Here is a 21,839-nt window from a genome sequence, read left to right as displayed (position 1 = left end):
GGTAGTTGAAGCTAAAAGATTTCCTTTCACTCATGCTCAGCGCATGGTGCCGTCTACCCCGAGACCAGCAACACTACACACCTTACATTCTAGGAAAAACCATCTGTTTTCTTTGTGCCCCACACACATCCCAGAAAAGACGAACATTTTAAACTACCACACTATGAAGTTTTGCAGCCAGAGAACGGGGGTCTTTTGCAGCCATCTCACAGTTTGCAATCAGTCACACACGCTCTCAGTGCAAAATCAGGGGGAATTACTTGGGAGCCTATTCTTCATTAGCACAGCCCCCAGTAAAATCACTGTCCTCGGGAACCATCTCTCCCTACCTGCTCATTTAGTGCATTTTTTTAGCACGGTGAATAAGACAAAACCTCACTGGAAACATGACTGCTCTGACAAAAGGAGAGGTGTGGATTCTCAGGTGAAGGCCTGATGGCACTGCCAGCTCCAACATGCAATCAAATTTCCAATTCCCACCCACCTCTCCTCTCACAGGGTTAAACGTGTGGGCCTGAAGGGTTGACAGGGTCTCCCGGAGGTAAAACCATTAACAGCTATTAACAGTCAGCAAATGCCTGACCGGAGTCAAGTAGAAATAAGTGTATTTCACGGTGAGGTCAGAAAGAGCCAAAGCTGTTTGCTGCTCTGCACTGGAGCACAGAGTTAAAAAAAAAATAAAGTGTTCAGATTGTAACATTCCCTTGTACTCCTTAAGGCTTAAACACTCACAAAGCTGGAAAGACCAGATGTAGGTAGGATGGTCTTCTAAATAACAGATACAGTATGAATTCTTTACCTACAGCAAAGCTGCTCTGCGCATTGGGGTAAATAATACTTCAGAATGTAAGAACTTTTACCCTATTTGCAGTTATTTTATGGAAAGGACTGTCCTTTGCCATGTACACCTAGGAAAGACAGATTTCATTTTATTTAAAGGCTTTTGGTGACACTGTTAATTTACTGTTTTGCAATACACAAAATTCCATGGGTTCCTTAAGGGTACTCCTTAAGAAGCTAGCTGTCTTCTACAGGCCTTATCATCTCTTCTGATGTACAACGTTGCATCCTTGAAAGCACAGAGAATGAAATTGAATATTACCCTAACTGCAACACTGGAGTAGCTAAAGAAGTCACATCTTCAAGGTTAAAAAAAAAAAAACAAACAAAAAAACCCCAAGAAAAGTACTAGTTTAGGGTAATTAGGAGATTAAAACCACTCAAATAACTTCACACAGAATAGACAAGGAACAGGAAGAAACATAAGGTTAGTCCAGAAGAACTGCAATAGCCTCTGGGGTCCTTTAATCAAAGGAAGTGTTGTAGAGAGATAGGAATATAAGCCAGCATCAAGATCCCTGCATGATCAGATTTACATATTAGATGGATGCCTTTTGTTATTTTAGATGACAGACACAGAGGGATGAAAAGACTTGTGATTAAATGTCAGCAAGTCCTGCAAACTAGGATTTTTCAAATCTCCCAGAAACTTTATACCTCACTGGATAGACAACAGAAATACAGTGATTTTATTTTGTTTCCTCCTTACAGAATCAAAATCACATCTCCTCACAAAGTCCTGTTACTCATGCATACAGGGTCTCGATTCAGATTAGAGAAATTGTTTTTTCTTTCATTTTGGTTGTTAGGTTTCTTAAAAACTTGGCTAAAGACTGGTTAGGAATGTAATTTTCTGCTCTCAGGTTAAGCAGAGACTTGTATTGGCATACAGTAATGCGACCCTTATCACCCCTTTCCGAGTTTGCACCAAATCAACTTTAATTATTTTACTTAGAAAGACAGCAGAAGTAATGCAATGAGGCAAGTTAAAATTAAGCAGAGTCTGTGAAAAACACTGGGGACCAGGTAACAAATGACAATACATCTACAGGGAAGTGACATTTATCAAAGCATCCAGATTGATCTGGATCCCACAGTGAGTAAAAAGCCTGGAAACCCCCAAAAAATCCCTCTTTGATTGTAAACTGTGCACGTGATTTGGAATAGGAATGACAAAAAAAAAAAACAAAACCGAACGACAGAGATTCCAAAAACATAATTAGTAGGTGCAGCTAAATTTCATAGGACAGATTCTCTTACAGAAAAATACCTTCCTACTGTGAAGGCCTAAAACTCACCACACATTTGGACAGACACTGTAGTGGAGGGAAGACCAGAATTCCCTGAGGAAAGTGAAATAGTCTGTATGTAACACACATAAAACAATGGGCTGACATACTTCAGCAGCTAAAAGCCTAAAATCTTCAAAGCTGGGTAAGACAAGGGGAGTACAGTCCCTTCCACCCTTTTCTGCTGAAACAAAAAATTTATGGTTTTACTTTGCAAAAAATTTAGCTAGTTTTGGTTTGGCTTGGCTTTTAACTCATGATCTGTAAATTGTCCTGACTTCTGCTAAGCCATAAGAGAGAGTTACCACAGCAAGAGCAGACTAGAGCCAGGCCCTGGCTTACTAGAGTAGTGTATGGGGAATTGTGAAGGGATGGGTCAGCACAATCCCCAGCCAGCTCAAAACCCTGCTTATGTTTTGTGTCACAATCCATGCCGAGACAGCTCTCTTTACATGAGGACTTGTTCAATAGTAAGCATCTTAGTAGCAAAAAAAAAACAAAACAAAAGGTGCTAAAATTGCTGCCAAGAAGACTCTAAAATGTCAAAAAAGATGATAATGTTCTGTTTCATAAAATAAGAGAAAGCAGCATCACTACCATACCAGAAAAGTATCAGCAAGAAACTTTCAAAAGGAGGCAGCTGCCATGGAAGCAAGACTAAATCTTCTACTGCAAGAAAAACCCTGTACAGCCCTAGAAAAGTTTTAGAGAAGGACGTGGCAATGTCACGCTTCAGACATTACACATTCATGGGATTTTAAAAAAATCACCCAAACTTCCCTATTTTTTGTTAACACAATTAAAGTTGTCTGGTGAATAGCTTCTGCTCTTCCAGAATGTCACATTCAATGCAAACGAATGCAAAAAGCATTCAAAAAGAGGTTTAAGGCAAACCTTTAAACAATAAAAAAATAATATCTATGCCCAACAACAACTCCTTGACACAGATGACAGCCAACAGTCCTTTTACCTAAGTCAGTTGTGTGCCTTTTGCTGGCTGTAACTTACTGAATTATTTGAAGCCACATGACAGACCCTGATAGCAGATGAGATCTGGATTTTCCCACCACACTCCCAACTGTGAGGAAAAGGAAAAAGTGTACAAGTAAACTCTGCATGTGATATGGAATAGGAAGGGCAAAACAAAGAAAACTCTAAAAATGGAATCAGCAGACATAACAAAATTTTGTAGGGCAGATTCTTCTACAGAAAAAAAAAGTAACTTCCTACAATGAAGGCTTAAAACCCACCACACATTTGGACAGATAATGTTGCAGAGGGAAGGCCAGAATTCCTAGAGGAAAAACACAAAAACACCTTTTGCCATTTCTCCTTTTAGCTGTAAAAGGTGTTGTACCTATTTCTGATACTAGAAGTTTGGGTTAACAGATGTTCATCTTCTGAGGCTCTTTAATGCATGTGTGCTATAGATACGTGAGGTAAATTTTCACACAAGATAGGGAGAACATTGGATACTATCCTGAATCACTCACATATATTATTTTTTTATGTATACAATTTTCAAAAGGTAGTGGGAAATTATGTGCCACACTATAATGTATTTCACCAGTTATCAAGAGTTTTGACTTTTTCTCAAACTAATGTTCTGAGAAGGAACAAGATATAAGAGTGTTATACGTAAGTCTAAGACCTTCTAAGCAAAAAAAAAAAAGAGAATCAGGTCCGGCTGTATACATGTATGGAATCTCTCATTAGGACAGCAAGATGCTTACACAGTACCTCAGTGGGGAAAAAAAGCATACAAATAATGGGTTTTTTTCCTCATAGAAATAAGAGGAAAATTGTTAAATTCAAGTCTGGAAGCCACACTGAGATATCATTAAGAAATTAACCATAGCTACTGCTTCTGCAAGTCATGCCTTAATAACTTGCAGATTTTGCCTGAAAGAGTTTTTTATAGAAGTTACTGATTGAGTAAGCAGGCAAAGACAGCACAGAGGCGTGCTCTTGACTTGCTCCCTTGCTCCTTTCCCGCATTCCTTCCAGTATCACTACAACCTTTTCGTCAGGCAGGCAGATCATGATTGCACTGAGTTTCAAGATGCACAGATCTATAAAACAGGAAATATTTTTGTTTTCTAGCACTTCCCTGTTAGCTCGGACTGGTGGGTGAGGTCTCAGAGTACGGAGATCTTGCAGCACAAAAGCAGGATCTGCTGCCTCTTCCAGCAGTGTCCATCTCCCAGGATGCAGAAATCAACCTGCCCAGTTGCTAGGTGCCCAAGGGTGCAGCGCTGACCTGCAGGCTGTGCCTTCTGCTGCTGCCACACACGGGCACGAAGCTGCATGCAGACATCGCATGTGTAGGATTGGGCACAGGGAAAAGGTGGGGAGAGTGGCACAGCCACAGGAAAAAAAGTGAACTTTCAGCTTTCTTGCCAAAACAAAGAATTGTATTATGCCCACTTTATCTAAGTTGTTCTGCTTTCAGTTATGCACTTAAAACAGTTACAAGCAGACCAAGCAAACCGGGCAAACCAAGAAGTTATTTTAAAGTTATTTCCTAACACGGAGGTAAAGTAACACCATCTGTAGCTGTATTACTTCTGCTATTGCAAAAGAAAGTGCAATATGCACTGTCCGTGAGGTGTGAGCATAGCAAAGCCAAACTCCAACTCTTACATAATTTAATTATTTTGGAGCTGAGTAAAGAAAAAAAGATCTTGATTAGCTGTATGATTTTAACAGCACTGTTTATACAGTTCTATCAGGTACAATAGCCTATCTGTTGCTGTAGACAGACTTCACTACTGTTTTACCTTCTACCATAAACAAGACATATATCAAGATAACATAGACAATACTTAGCTTATGATCAATGTCAAAAATACTGTTTTCAACAGTACTCAGTGTATCTATGCAACAGCACAGCTCTAACATCTCAATTATATATGGTGCAGAATTTTAAACTCATTTTTCTACATGCACATCAGTTAGTTTTTATCTTGGCAAAATTCCGTCCACTGAAAGACAGAGAAACAAAATAAATAAAAGATTAGCAGATTGAGCTATAATCCACATCTGAAAGATATGTGTGTTCCTGGGTTTGGTCTGATTGTCGCTGCTCGTAATTCCTTAACTCGTTATTTCCCCTTTGCCCAACAGACTTCAGGCCAATGCAGATGATTACGGCTCTTGCTGAAACACTCTCAACACCCCCACCTGTTGGGGAAACCCACGAATGATACTCTAGCATGTTTCTACCATGTGGTTAATAAATTATACAAGTTACCAATTATAAGTTAACAAATTATAAAAGCATGTCACTGCCACCTGATAATTGCACTAGGGGATCACTCAATGGCATTTGCACCATGCTTAGCATCCAGCACTTCATTCTATTCCTTTCCCCTAGCGATGCTGCCCTCCCTTCCTTTTTCTAGACCTTCTTGTTAAAGCACCCACTCTCAACCTGCTGCCGGTGTACTGAGGTCTGTCCATACTTTCATTTACAAATGGCAAAAGCAAAATATGACAAATCTGGTGCTGAATGAACCCACACTGCACTGCTGGAGTGGCCCTTCAGAGCAAACAAACTGCAAAAGTGTGTCTGAAGGTCTCCTTTAGACAATCAGCCAGCCGAATGAGTAGCAGATTGGGGTGACAAAGGAATCCACAACAAGGCTACCAAGTGAGGAATAGGAAAAAGGAGCATGTGGGGGACAGATCCTGGATTCCATATGCATGCGGTTAAACCTTCCCAATGGACAGTCCTCATCTCAGCTCTTCTCCCCGACAGAAAATGGATGGAGGGAGGGCAGCAAGATACATGCACAAGAGGCTCCATAAAGTTGAACCTGCTTCATATTGAACACAGCTTTGCTACAACACTTGAAAATCTCATCTCTGCAATACCCATGACCACATTTATAAATATTCAGAGCGGACAGCACAAGAAGACAACATGACAGTAACCACCTTGCAAACTGTCAAGACAGCATGCAGTGTGCATCTTCCAAACTGCTGTCCTTGTCCCAAACATGTTGATATTTTAAGTTTCCAAACAGCAACATGAGTTGTTTTTAAGATATTGTGGACTCTACTCTAAAGTTCCTGTGGTTAAGAGGTGAGGAAACTCCCTCACTTGGCCTCAAAATGAAGCTTTCTTCATAAATTTTAGCTGCATCTCCCATTAATTATCAGCCACAGTACAGTCTCAGCACAGACCTGGGATGGTGGCTCAGACTGAGCCCTACCTTTCAACCTCACAATGATCATTATTTGTTACAGCACATTTGAACAGCACATTGCCAGGGTATAAGACTGCTCAGAAAGGATTTCACTGACATACCTTTTTTCTTTCAAAATCACTCTGAAAATTCACACACAGAGCAATAGGTCTTCTGAGATGTGAACTGTGATGTAGCTCTGATTTCTTGTCTGTACATACCATGTTCCCAAAACACACTAAGAGGTCTTATTGCAGTCACATAGATATTATGCACTGAGAGTAGCTAACTTATCCAGAAGTTAGCAGTTAGTGAAGACAAGCTTTCAGTGAATAAGCATGCATAAAACAATTTCTCAAGAGCAAACAATGCAAACAATATTCAATGGTTTGGTTGTTATTGTCATGTCTAAGTCCCAGCTGCCAGCTGATTACCACAGAGATGCTTGCTCACTCCTACCCAGGGGCAGGGGAGAGAACTGGAAGGCCAGAAGTGAGAAAACTCGCGGGTTGAGATATAGACAGTTTAATAGGCAGAGAAAAATCTGCATACACAAGAAAAGCCGAACAAGGGTTTCATTCACCACTTCCCATGGGCAGGGAGGTCTTCAGCCATCTCCAAGACAGCTGGGCTCCATCACAGGTAACAGCGACTTGGGAAGACAAATGTTATCACTCTGAATGTCATTCTCTTCCTCCTTCTTCCCCCAGTTTTATATGCTGAGCACAACACCATGTGGTCTGTTTGGGTCAGTGTCCTGCTTGTGTCCCCTCCCAACCTCTTGTGCAGCCCCAAATCATTGCTGGTTGAGTGGGGTGAGGAGCTGAAGAGGCCTTGGCTCTGTGCAAATTAAAAAAAAAAACCTAAAAATATACCTATGTGAATAATTTCCTGTTAGTACAAATTTAATTAAGAGATTAAAAAGAGAGATTTAAATGGAGAGAATGAGACTGTGACCTGAATTAACAGAGGTAGGAAAATGCAATTCTCTGGTCTGGTGAAGAGTACAGCAGATCAGAGGTCACACAGGAAAATAAGCTTCCCAACAGTAGTTTATGATGTAACTCTTATTGAGATAATTGTGTTACTCTATGAAGTTTTATCCTTTGCAAAAATAAAAGCAAGGCCTAAGAAATCTGAGGGGCAGAGCACCAAAAACGTAAATCTGAAAAAATCCCTGCACTGAAAACAGAAATCACATCATAATGTCACAGTTTCCCTAGACAAGGAGAGGGAGTCAGTGGGTGTTACACAGAACCTGCCAGCATCACCACAGGCCATGAGAAGAGATACTACACCAGATCTGCTCTCAGTAAGACATGAAAGGTATTTCTGGATGCCTATGCACCAAAACACAGTGCTAGAACAATCTTAATGGAAAAGGGACATTTTAATTAAAAACAGAAAATCTAGCATCACATAGCCAAAACTCAAGAAGAGTTTGAAAACAAGGTGCCTGAACTGGTGATAAATACAGTACATTTTAAACAGTGCTACTGGAGTGTATGGTGAGTAATGGCTGGTTGGTTTTGTTTTTTTCTTTTTTTCTTGGTGCTTGGTTTTTTTGTTTTTTTTTTTTTTTGAGGTATGGCAGTGATACTGACAGAACAGGAAACTGAATATCATCTTAAAAAAAAAGAAAGTTTCTGGTCATATAAAAGTGGTGTACATGTGGGGAAACACATGCGTCTCAGTTTGTGAGGGCTGTGTTCCAGTCCCAAGCACACAATCCAAGTGTTTTTCTAATGTGTAACAATCAAACTATGCCCTTTTTCTCCAAGACATCAAAGACATTAATCATGCAAACAGTCAAAACATCACTTGAATATCAACTGGAGATCTTATCTAGAAGATCTCCATTTGGAAATAATTTCAAATTAACAAAACTAAAAAAACCCGTATGAATAATCTCCTGTTAGTCCAAATTTAATTAAGAGACTAAAATGAGAGATTTAAATGGATATTAAACCTAAGCAGGATTTGCCCTTTAAAACTGAGTTTAGCTATAGTTTACATTCACAAGCCAGATGTACCTAATTATATGGTATTCCTTCAAATAACCATATTGATTTCTGCTTGTTCCAAACTGGCTTTAAATCAGTTTATTATTTGCATAAAGCTTAAACTGAAGCCACAAAGAATCTAGAGGAACACTTTCAAGAGCTGGCTTTTTTGTTGTTGCTGTTGTTTTGTGAAATATTAACGAAGACTACCTTGAATAAATGCTGGAAATTCAATGCCCAAAGAAACTCAGGAACTCATAATTTATGGAAGTCTTAGAGGACACTTGCTTTCTCTGGTTTATGCTAACATTTTCACAACTAAATCACACTTGAGAAAACAGCACTTCAGACTGCTCCAAGTGAGAGTGTCTGTCTACCAGAGCAGCACCATCTTCCTCTTCTTCCTCTCCATTTAGCATGCCAGTATAGGCATGTGGTGTCCATTTACAGGACATATATAGCTAACTTTTAATTAATTTTTTTTTTGCCTGGGAGAATTTAAATCACTACTAGCTCTCTGACTTCTTTTTAAAATATAAAATAAATTAATTGCATCTAAAAATAAGTATTTGTCTCAAAAAGAAGGTCTTGGATGACCTCTAATCTAGTTGTAGCCACTGAAAATCCATACCTTGCTCATTTTTCCCTCTGTTAAGCATGCTTACACTAGTGAGCAATGTTCACACAAATTTCTTGTGTAAACTCCAGTTAGCATTTCCACATTGTATTAAAAATTTCATATTGGACTTCTGCTGATTGCGCTCAGCTCCAATTAAAAAAAAGGCAACAAACCAAAAAAGCACATCAGAATTTTTCTGGACTCCAAATGAGTTTATTCCATGAAAGTAAGTCTAACTTCTGAACGATTTTATCCACTTTACACGAAAATCATATTCCAGCCCTTAAAATGCTTTAGCAACAATAAAAACACAATCTGCACTCTGGGGCTCAGCCAAACCGAATACCACTTCACAGGGTTATTGCAAGACTTTCAGGAACTATTTCAAGTATTCAGTTTCAAAAAAAAAAAAAAAAAAAAAAAAAAAAAGTTGTGGATAACAAGATCTGAACAAGTCTTCTTAGTCTTGTTGCTCAATATCTTGTTTACAGAAAGCTGAATTATGGCACATACTTAAGATGATTTACTTGTTCAGGCAGATGGTCTGTCAGGGCTGTGCTTCTGCAATTCTTCCAAAAAGCTTGACTTTAAAGTGTGTTTCCAAAATTTGAGACCCAGTATGGACAATAGCTACTATCTTTGTCCACTAGGAAAAAAATGGGATAAGAGAAAGGATAAAGACTGCCACTGACTCTGCACACAAGGAATGTGGCATTTGGATCAGAAATCCCATCTAACAAACTTCTGAGGGTTGCACTGAGGCCAAGTCTCTCAGAAGAGATCCACCTGCTCCCCTCTGTGCATCCCACATCCATCTCACTCGGACATGTCAGTGACTCATGTAGGTCATGGAGCGTTTGCTAATGGTTTTGGCCAATGCCACGAGGTGGCAACAGCACTCTGAAAAAGAGCAGGTCTTCTCAAATGAGTTTTGCTCATCTAGGGCACAGAGCAGGAGAACACTGATTAAAAAGTCAAGCAAGAGGCTTCCCACAGACCCCTGCAGTAGCATTTTATACTGCAACACACAGAAAGGCTGCAGTTGCATTTGGTACATTGCTGGTATGGCAAATCTGGAGAACTAAGTACTTCTGAAGCAGTGGATCCTGAATGATGATTTAGTATCACCTGAAATCAGTCAGCAAAACACCAGGTAGCAGTAAAAAATACCTATCCTTTTTTCCCAACCCAAAAACAATAAATATGTATTACTTCAAAGTATGGATACGATTGTGCTACTCATGAAGCTCACCCTTGCTCCCAGCTTCTGCCTGCAATGACTTAGCTCAGACCTGCTCCGCCCTCTATGTTATTCCCTTCCCTTTCCTGCATTGCCTTTCCAGAAATGGGATAATGTAACCTTTTATTTCCTCAACTTCCCAGTGCCAGCATTTCCTCTTATCTGACATGCAGGATAGTTTTGCTTGCAGAGGTGGTGGATTATTGAGGGGGACAGTCCTGAACTAAAATGTCCATCATAAACCAGGAACACCATGTATAAAGACTGCACATGCAACCTTAACTAAGTCTGAAAAGCCTCCCCAAGCATTAGGCTTTTCTTTGTCTTGCCTCCACGAAAAGACAGTGTCTCATTAATTTTATGAGAATTCAAATATTCAAAAGCTGTTTTTCTTTTGAAAATTAAGAGAACTCAAATGGTGGCAAAAGGATGGTATACCTAATAGTTGTTTCTGTGTCCACTGTAAAACTGCAGTTATCTGGTGTATCCTCCTTCAATATTCTTTCCTATGCAGCTACTTTATAGTAACAGAGATGTGATCAGAAAAATTAGAATATTCTAGTTTAATCAGCACAGGGTAGAGACAATTGCCTACCATGCTTTTAGATGTACATGAACATAAAAATTACTAAATCTGTGTTTTCTACTTCCTGTCTGCCTTAGAGCATTTAATCCTAAATGTATGACAAATGCATATACATTCCTATGACAAAAGACAAAACAGGAACTGCCACCACTTAAAATATTCCCTTTACTCAAAACAACTCTACTCAAAACAACTCTAAGCAAGTAAGATAGTCCCCAAAATCTTGATCTGTATTTTAAGCCAATGTAGAGTTATCAAGTTCTTCCTCTCTGTAAATGAAATTGAAAAAGCAAATCTCCATTGACAAATCACCATTACCAAATGCCAGACACGACACGCTTGTCTTAACTGCAACTAAGAGAACAGTACTAAGGTAAACATTAACTGAAAGCACTAGAATAGCATCTATCTAGCACAAAGCTCACGTGTTCACTTGGCTATACAGCTGTTTCCTTCAAACCAGATTTTTACAACCATACACTCTTACTTGATCTCAGTGCAGTTGGCTGTGTGTAGGAAACAGTAGCAAGTCCAGCTGATGAACAGAAAAGCAGAGCTGAAATGTGGCATTATGAGCCCAGGCTACAAATATATTTGACTCAAAGCTAGTGCAATGCCTTCCCAAAACAGATAATTTCAACATCTACATAACATAGCTTATTTTTAACGTCAGGAAAAAGCCAGCAGGAACTTACCTGACAGTAAACAGTGAGCATGTTTGGGCAACATAATACTAAGGTCATCATGTTTCCCCATTTCCTGAGAGTTTGCTTTCATAATCCTCTGTGGTTTTTACTCCACAGTTTATACTGTAAATGCAGACTGACCTTCAGGCTTGTGACCAATTCTTGACAGTTCTTCAATAGCCATTGTACAAATAATCTAATTTCTTTTCAAAATTTCTATGGAATTTAAACACAGCAGACTCCATATGTAGATACCTGGCAATCTAGAAGTAAGTGTATCCATCTATCAAACAATGCGGATCAGGGGTTAAAAATTCTCTGAAAAAATCACAGAAACAAAAATTCCAGTTTGCCTTAGCGAGCTTCTGATCTAATTTCAATATTCATCAGAAATAGGTGAAATACAAACATTTAATAGCGAATGAATGGGCAAATACTGGAAAAAATTAACTTCTACACTAAAATACGCAAGTATTTAAGACAAATAAGTCTGTCTAAATATAAAAAGTCAAGAAAAAGAATGTGATTTTTAATAAAACTTCTACTCAAAACTGGTATTTTGTGATGACTGGTGAGAAACACTGTTGTTTTGTCTTAGATTTGTGAACTTGACACATTTTTTTATTTCTCTAGTTTTTAAGAAGCATGCAAGTACAGTCATCATGAAATGTTGCATTTTAAAGTCATAAGGTGTAATAAATTTCAGCATCCCCTGCATGACTGGGCAACTCAGATTCTGCAGAGCCTTCACTGACCACGCATACATGGAGCACCTCAGGGTACGTTCTGTCTATTTCTTCCAGATCCTTTGAAATGTGGTATATATGAACATTTATCCTTTGAAGAGTGTTTCACATGAATGCTAACTCCTTCTCTTAAATGCAGCCATAAAATTCTTCAGAGAACTAGAGGTACACAGGGCCAACGTGCACAACAACAACCACCAGAAACCAGAGTTAATCACGTTTGTGCAACAAAGATCTGAAAGAAAGTAGCGTATTTGATGACCACAGAGATTTATTCTCATCTTATCTGATCTCCAACTCGAATCTACTTATGCCTTCTTAGCAATTGGTTTCTAAACGAAATCAAAACTGAACAGGCTTAGAAATGCTTGGCACTGGCTGAGACTTGAAGTAAGAATTTTTTTTATCACCTTGAAGCTATTTCTAACATCATTACATAAAGAAATAAACAAATCTCACAGATTATATTTACTCCAAATTCATGTATTAACAATCTCCATTCACAGAAAGGTCTTGTTTCAGAGGTCCAGGATACAATTTTTTCAGGGGACACAGGTGCTACCTTTCCATGTGAAGGACATCTCTCTCCAGACAGGAACTAGAACTTAACGCATATTAGCTTCTACTGATGGCCAGCAAGTCCTTACCCAGCCCACTGGTGGTTGTGAATTCCATGTAAACTGGTCTGCTCTTTTTGAGGGTTCTGACATCTGATCCAGGGCTGTGCGATGGAATCCCTTGGTAAGATAGCAGTTTTTTTCCTCCCTAAATTTTTACGGCAAAACCCTCATGTATAAAGCTATAGATTTTTCATCTGACCCACTACTACCTACTGGTTTCATAGAGTAAAAACACTGTAGCTACAAACATCTGCTCCAAAATTGGCTGCACAGGTGAGTTAATTATTCACAGGTGGTTTATACAAAAACTCAAACCAGACATAAATGTTATTTTGACTAAACAAGAAAAATGAAACTGTATCTTCTGCATCTCAGCAGAACTACCAACCCCAACAAATAAATAGTATCTGTTTCTGCACTGAACCAGAGAGAAGTTATTGATCAAAGCATCTGATACACCTCTGGGAAAGGAAGAAGGGTTAGCAACATTATGAAAGATAAAGTCCAGGTAGTGACAAAAGCCATCAACAGTTAACATCTGCAAAGGTACCCATAAGACTCTTATTTAACTGTATTTGTGATACTTGATGCTCTCTTAAAATGAAATATATATTTCTATTTTTATTTACATTTTAGTGATTACAAAGTTTTTGGGGACCAGTTTCATTAAAAAAATTAAGTAATTTAGTTTAAGGCCAAAAGCTTGAATATATTCAGCAACCCATCACCAGTCTGTGCTATCATTCTAGTCCGATAAACACTGATTTACTCTAAAATAAGACAGCATTATTAAACAACTGCCTATATAGTTGGCTGTTCAGAAATAGCCCTAAGACATGCATACTCCACCCAGGGAACAAAATGTTTTCAAATGCCACTCTGGTGTATTCCTAAACGTTTGTATTATCAGTAACCAATATCTTTAAGAGATACTCACATTATGACTAAGCATGGCTGGAACTGCTGGGGGAGATGTGCTCACATCTCCTCTCTCTAAGAGGACACAAGGATCTGGATCATGCTGCTGTACTCTTGGTTTCTTTACAATCTTTAACTATCAAAATCTTGAGGCAGCACTTGAGGCAGAACGACAGAGAGCAGTGAATATGGATATGGAATACATCTGGAATTATCTGTAGTTATCAATAAATGGCTCTCACATCTCCTTCAGGTGAGTGTTCATTCCTGTTCACACCCTTCTCCTCCTCCAGAGGAAACAGGCTGCTCAGGGTTGCAGTCTTGAAAGACATCAATGCTTGTCTAAGGTGCTCCATGAAACACTATCCCTGAATGTGGAAAATACTAAGGAACTCAACTGCATGGGGTATTAGGTGTTGGCTACCCCCTGTGTTTAAAACTGACAAGCACATCTCATGGGGCTGAGAAACCCCCATGCTAACGGGGCTGAAACTATCTAGCTGACAAGGGGAGCATTGGGGCAGGGAAACTGTCCCAGCATTCCCCGGACGTCTGAGTATATTTGAAGATGAAGCAGAAATGCTCGGTAGGAACTCGTGCCTCAGACTGAGAAGGGGGAAAGGCACCAGTTGTGGTGCTAGGAAACCACAGGCTCAGAAACTGAAAAACCATTACTTTTTATAGTCAAAAAGAAAGCTTCCATGTAAGCCAAACCTGGACGGGTTAATCCTCTATAAAACCTTGTCTTGCCTTGCAGTATCCAGAAAGAATTTAGAATTCTCAGAACAACAACCCCAGCTTTTGTCAGGGACTGCTGATGCCTTTCATCATTTTGTGTAGGATACAGTATAAGACACTATATCAGCTGATGACATCACACACTCCGCTATATCAAAAACATGAGAAAGGATTTTCATCATGATACAGCTGCAACAAAATGGAAATTGTACAATCTGTGTCCAAATGCAGAACAGAAGAAGAAAAAAAACCACATCCTTTCTGGTAGGGGTCCAAAGATGTGGTGGTGAGATGCAGTTGGAGGCAAAGACAGGAAGAGAGTCTCTACAAGCAACAGTTTCCTTTCCTGAATGTATGGATGAGTACAACTGGCTTAGCTTCTTTCAGAGATAGTACAGAAAATGAAGAGCAACTCCTCAGTAGCACAGCTCTATCCTTGCTGTTGTGACTACAGCATCTCTTGTAGGGAAAATTCAAGGCAAGGTGAACTTCTGGAAGAGTACTGGAGTCAGCTTAAATTTAGCAATACTAGATGAAAGTTATTTGAAATACTAAAGGACTAGCACTTAGTAATTTGTTTTAATTTACAGTAGTTAAGGGACATAAAAGTAGGAGTTATCAGTTTATATTGTAAAAGTAAACCTGAAATTAGAAAAAAAAGTTGCATTAATTTACAAGGCAATCAAAATACCTATTTTTTTCATTTATATAAATGGAAAAATAAATCCCTAAACAATCTGCTCTTAAAGCATCTCTTGATGAAGTTGGGAAAAATCCTGAGCAGTAAAGTCATACATCTATGTCTTCAGCACTCTGGTTCAGCACATGATTAAATACAACTGTAATAGGGAATAAAATCACAGCATCTTGGCTTCTGTGAATTGTCCTGTTTTGCTGAATTATCTCTGTCACAATTAATGCTATTTTAAATCACCTTCTGTACTGTGGATTTTAGAGAGGCAAAGAACTACAGCAAAAATTCAGTATTCAGTCTAACCAGTTCAAAAAATAGTATCATTTTAGCTTTCTCACAAATTTTGAAAAAGAGACTGAAGATCAGGATTTAAGACTACCAGCTTTCCTCCCTTAGTTAATATTTCAAGTATGTTAAACAATCTCAGTCCTTCCTTCACATGCACTGACTTTCCACTTGCATTGAAAAACCTATACAGAAAAAATTAAACAACTGCTAAGGAAGAATACTTTTTAAAACTCCGTATGTTTGCTAGTAGAAACCCAAAAACATTGTGATATGCACATGCATGTCAGCTACAGTACACAGTGAGATGTTTATGGAGCAAAGGATTTTTCTAATACACAATAGCCAATGCACACACACATGGCTTGCAGATGCTACATTGGTCCTTCTCATATACATCCTGCAATGCAAACCTGCCACTGCTGACCCTGAGAGACAGATATTCATAAGAGCTAACTATAAAAATAATAATTAGACATACAGTAATTTCACGAATACAAGCCGCAGCAATTTGATAAAAAATTTGGTGGAAACCCGGAAGTGCGGCCAATATTCGGGGGCGGCTAATATATGAACAATATTCTAAAAGCTGCCAACATGGAAGTGAGAGCCCGCGGCAGCCCCAAGCCAAGCTGGAGCCCGGCCGGCCCCGGCAGAGGTAGGAAAGCCTGGCAGAGGTGGGGCCAGCAGTGTGGGGGGCGGGTGGCAGAGCCCGAGCCAGCAGGGCGGGGCAGGGGGGGCGGCAGAGCCCGGGCCAGCAGGGCGGGGGAGCCCAGCAGAAGCGGGGCTGGCAGTGCACGGGAGCCAAACTGCATAGGGGAGGATGGCAGAAGCAGGAAGCCCGGCGGGCAGGGCTGCCTGGCAGCGGGGAGAAGCCCAGCAGAAGTGGGGCTAGCAGTCCACTGGAGCCCAGGAGAACCGGGGCCAGCAGCGTGGGGGAGCCTGGCGGTGCGGGGGTCTGCAGTGCCGGCCAGGGCGAGCAAACGCGGCAGCGGTGGTGCAGATGGGAGTGGGGAGCCAGGGAGCCTGGTGGCGGCGGCAGCGGCAGCACCACCTGCAGGGCGAGCAAACGCGGCAGCGGCAGTGCAGACGGGAGCTGGGGGGCCAGCGAGCTCGGCGGTGGCGGCGGCAGCACCACCCGGCCGGCCCTGCCGAGCCGTAGCGCCGAGCTGGGCCACGCGCCCCTGTTGGCAACCATGAGCGGGCCGAGCCTGCCTGACCCCGCCCCGAGCCAGTAAACCCCGCTATGCCGCGATCCTGTTACTAATTGGCAAATTCGTGAAAGCTGCGCACGGATTCTCGCTACGAACGAAAGTGCGGCTAATATTCGGGGTGTGGCCTATTTATTGACAAAGACATCAACATTGTCAACGCACCGGAAGTGCGGCTTATACTCCGTGCGGCTTGTATTCGTGAAACTACTGTAGTTATATAAACGGCTAAGATTAATGGAAAAACCCCTCGGTGTTTGACATCTTTTGTTTTCCATACATGCATTGTACTTAGGCACTGCTGGATCAAATTCCCCTGCACTGCAGGGAAGATCTCCCACTTCTCTGTGACAAGTGGCACAATAAATGCCACACACTACAGTGGCCCAACATACACGTTACGGATCATCAGCCTTAGTGAAAGGCAGTTTATTCAGGTATACAGGTTAATGTTTGAGAAACAAAGCTAAGCTGTATCAAGTACTGAATGCTCTGAAAAACCCTATACTTCAAAAACTGACACACAGAGGATCAAACACTTCCCAAAAATATCTCAGAATCCAAACACATCACAAAATTTCCTTACAAATTCTCATATGCAGATGATGACTATATTGATATAAGGCTGAATAATTTACATCTAAAATACAGGAAAATTTCAAAATAACAAACAATAAAAGGGAATGGGAGAAGTGAAAAACTAATCTCATCAACTACTTCTGCCTCTTGGTTTACAGCAGCACTCCAGGTTATGGAATGCTTTTTAAAGAGAGGTTAAGGAAACTGAAACATTACTCAGAAATGGCTGTGTCTAAAGGATGTCACATGAAAACAACCTATTATATTTTCCAATTCAGATTATATATATATATATATATATATATATATATATATATATATATATATATATATATATGTAGTGAACAGCAGGTGATTGTTAATGTTTAATTGGACAGTGGAGCTGCTAAAGGAAAAATCCTAGCATGTAGCACTACAGTACTGTAGTACTGGAAGGGGAAATATCACATTAAAAGAAGCCTTCTTCCACAGTTTCAGTAAGCCTGAATCTTTCAACATATTTAACCAAAACTTCAGAAATAAAACTTGACTCAAAAGAATATGAGCATTTGTGAGATGTCTCCCACAAAGCTCAGAGGCGTCCTGAACAGAGAAAGACATAACACACAGGAAAGAAGGAAAAAATCAGGGCAGGGTTTCAGTGAAATGGGATACAGACCAGGGTACCTAAGCAAAAAGTGAGACTGAGAGACCTTTATGAACACAAACTTTTAAGCATTGCCTCCAAATGAAGTGGTTGCACAATTCCCAACCCTCAGACATGTTATACCCAATCTGTCCCCTCCTTTCACCCAGCCTGAGAGCTCCCTGTGGTAGCAAAAGTATCTGCTTAGCTGTACAACACATCAGATTGAACAATTAATTCACAAAAAAAAGACTGCTGGGGGGAAAATAAAAAAGGCTAACTGATCTCACGATTGAGTTCCTCATTCTGACGAACATGAACATTTTTGCTGACACAAGGAAGGAAAACAATACAAGCATGGGAACAGGACAGCATGACATTTTTGGCAGCAGAAGGATTGTGAAATCAGTGCCAACTGGCTTGAATCCTTCAGCAGAGTGGATACCATCCACTGGAAACAAAAGGAAAAGGTTCTCTGCCACAAGATCATGACAAATCAACCAATCTGTCACTGCGCCAAAAAAGATAAGACAACAATGGTGAGGCACACAAGACACTCATCTGCATACAAAGGATGATACAGACACTTGGTATGTCGTTAAACAATAAAGCACAGCTCCGACTTTTTACAGAAACTCACTACAGTCATAAAATCTGCAGGCTTCAGGATGCCTTGCTTTTAACCTGTACCCAAAGTCATGTATCATAATCCTTTAAACATTTGGAGACCACATAGGTAAAAAAATTGTTCTGGTCATCTCGTTTCTTTTCTGAGACTGAAAATTAAATAGTCCACTGTATTTCCTTTAGTTATGCAGCCATTTACTGCTTTCCACTGGTATATCTGTCGTGCATAATCCTGTGCTGCTTGATTATACAGGGGCTCCTGCATTTGAAACAAAACTCACACAACACACTTTTAAAAAAATCCTTCTGTGTGTGGGCTATTTCTCAGCCCAAATTCCCATTACCTTCAGTCGGGCATTATGCATAGCTGGTAACAGGGGACATTACCAGCCCTCAATCCCTCCTCTTAGGTGCACCACATTTGTTTGTCTCTACCCACTCTTCACCCACACTGACAGATTTTGACCATCTCAAGACCCAAATTCAGGCCTACCATGATAATGTCCCCAGCAGGGATGTCATTGCACCAGACTTGCCTGTCAGCAATGATGGCTGATCCCATCTATTTCATCAACCACCACTTTCATTGCATGGCACACAATTCTCATGGTGGAGAAGATAACTCCAAAACCACTCCCAAAATGCTCCCAGCACAACATTCACCCCATAGCTTCCTCTGAGGCTCACATACCCACAATCTCAACACCTGCTGGTGCTTGAAATGCTGCATGTCTAATATAAACAAACATCACGGAGCTTCTCTCCTTCTGGGTATTTATCTTATTAAACTGGGCCTTCTTCACCCTCAGGCAAACTCTAGATACGCAGCTACCTCAGCAGTGAGTGCTGAGAACAGTGTTTAACCTTCACCTGAAACAAGGATAGTTTCAAGGGGCCAGAGATTTTCCACCATGGCTCTTGAAAGCTCAAATGGCTGAATCCCGACAGTGTTTGCTAAGGAATTGTACGCTTTCTCACATATTGAAAGTGAAGGAACCAAACACACTGCATCTCCTTCTGCTTCAGTTACCACTTCACAGCTTGAATTGTGTACCAGATCCTTTCAGGAACTTGCAGCCCCATATGTCCTTCAGCTGCAAAGGCATCTGCTACGCCATCACAAACTCTGCTCAGAGCAAGTCACAGCTAAGCATGAAGAAAAGCATGTCCGGTCACATGTTTGCTAACAATGTGCATAAGAACCTGTTAGTAATGCAGCCACATGAGCCAGCATTGATGACTGGTCTCAGAACCTTAGAATCATTCAGATTTTAAAAGACCCGTGAGTCCAATCTTCTTCCAAGCCGTACCAGAAATGCTGCCACAATACAACAGTTAACGCCAAAGTGTACCTACGCCTGTGGCAGCATGAAGACACTTAGCAGAGGAGTCCACCTGTCTCTCTAGTAAGAACAGAAGAGAAATATCATGAGCAGTGATTCCAGCAGAGACAGAACTCCACCTAGAGATGTTATTTATGACAGATGTGTATGTATGTATGCAAAGAAAAGCATGTACTTGCCTGTACTGTTCAGGAGAGCAGGATTCAAACCCGGGGAATTGCAAAGGAGAGTGTAGCAGTCAAGGGAAGGGAGTGCACAGCAGGCAGAAGAGTTTGAGATATTTGCTCTTTGAACCAACATGCTCATCAGAGAAGACCTCAGCCTATGAAAATAGGGTCTGAATAGCAGGTAATGGAAAGAATTATTTTAGCTCACAAGATGAAAACACATGAGAACAGACCAGCCACAAGACAAGTAAAATTGTATTGGAAGCCTCAACACTGGAGCAAATCTCCCAGCTACCTCTGTAAGGAGTGAAAGTGCCTGTGCAGAGTTGAAATCAGGTTTGATCACAAAATGAAATGCAAATGCTTGTTACAGGGGCATCTGTGGTTCAGAAGGCAGGCTTCTTCCAGCTATTCCTCCTAAAGCACAGCCGCCACCACTGGCTGTATGAAACCGGTATGAGTGCAACAGGACCAGCACAAAATTTATAAAGCTCTTTCTTACAGATCTTATCAAAAAGAATTAGGGGATGTCTTAATTATTAAAGGTCAAAAGTCCATCAAGTGATTTTAAGCTAGCAGCATTAACATTAGCAAAAAATATTTACTGATTGTCCCAAAGTTATAAGTGATAAAACACCTCAAAAGATTTTCTTATGACTCAAAGTGAATGGCATTCAATATTAATTGAAAAATAGCAGTGAAATTTGGGTCCAGAAACATTGTACAGTCAGCAAAACCAGGAAAATTGTCTATAATGAGTTTTAGCCTGATTAATTTGATATGAATATCAATTTTAAAGTTAAATTTCTTTAAACCTATCTTCTTACTCAAAATAATAATTTCGTAAAGTCATAGACACTTCTCAACTTCTGCCATGTTAAGAATAATTTTAACAGCCTTAAAATATTATATCTATATAATATATAGGTATATACTTATTCTAATATATAAAATATTATATTTAGTTTCTTTCAGGAAAGATGCTTGAGAAGTGAGGACTTTTTTTATAGTACCTATTTGAAAAACAATGCAAGAGTAGAATCTGAATGAAAGCAGATGATGACTGCAGCATGACAGTTTGTTTCAGTCTGTGACTGAAAAAGCTTATGCTAGTTTTAACATGCACCATCTGAAGGAGCCTCTCAACAGCTCCAGATTCCTGACTTCAAGCTCTCTAATAAGGAAAGAAGTCACTGAGGGACTGGTCTCCTTGCACAGTCTCTACAACAAATATATCCACTATTTTGCAAGTGGGATAGCACAGCTGCCCATCCTGGAATGTGGTGTAAGTCGTCATCTTTACCAGCAAGTAATGTCAGCAAAGTTCAGTGCTTTGAAATAAAAGAAAAAAAAGATGTTACCCAAAAGACACTCTGTAAAATTTCCTTATCATATGGCTATTGACAAGGTACACTTCCTTACAGCTATCTGATACTAGATGTTGTAGTCATCACAAGGAGGTGCTTTAATGCTATTTTGAGTTAGTGTTAGAATTTCATTCTAAGCTATACAAATAACCTGTCAGTAGAGTAACAAATTTCCATACTTTTACCTCTGAAAAACAGGTTCCCAATCTACATATGCTACCCAAGCAAGCACGTAAGGGCTGAAAGTGCTCACTTCCCATGGCTGACAAACAAAACAAGGGTTTCTCACAAGACAGTAGAGGTTCATTTTCGTTACACATAAACAGAAATTTTAAGGGAAAAAAACCCCCACAAAACACCAAAATAAATAATACTTATAAAAATATAAAAGCAATAATAAAATACATTTTCTGAATGTAAACAGAAAAAAAGCCTCATTCCTCTAAAGATGCAGTACCCTGCAATA

The 21,839-nt window shown here is 40.0% G+C and overlaps 1 protein-coding gene across 1 annotated transcript in view; it reads right to left on the bottom strand.

Moving 5' to 3' along the window:
- TNFAIP8 (TNF alpha induced protein 8) overlaps positions 1-21,839 on the bottom strand; it is a 58,066-nt gene that overhangs the window by 20,548 nt on the left and 15,679 nt on the right. The gene's annotated exons all lie outside the window — the stretch shown is intronic.

The sequence above is a fragment of the Catharus ustulatus genome, chromosome Z, assembly GCF_009819885.2.
Source record: "Catharus ustulatus isolate bCatUst1 chromosome Z, bCatUst1.pri.v2, whole genome shotgun sequence".
NCBI lineage: Eukaryota > Metazoa > Chordata > Aves > Passeriformes > Turdidae > Catharus > Catharus ustulatus.
This window is presented reverse-complemented; position numbering and strand designations above follow the sequence as displayed.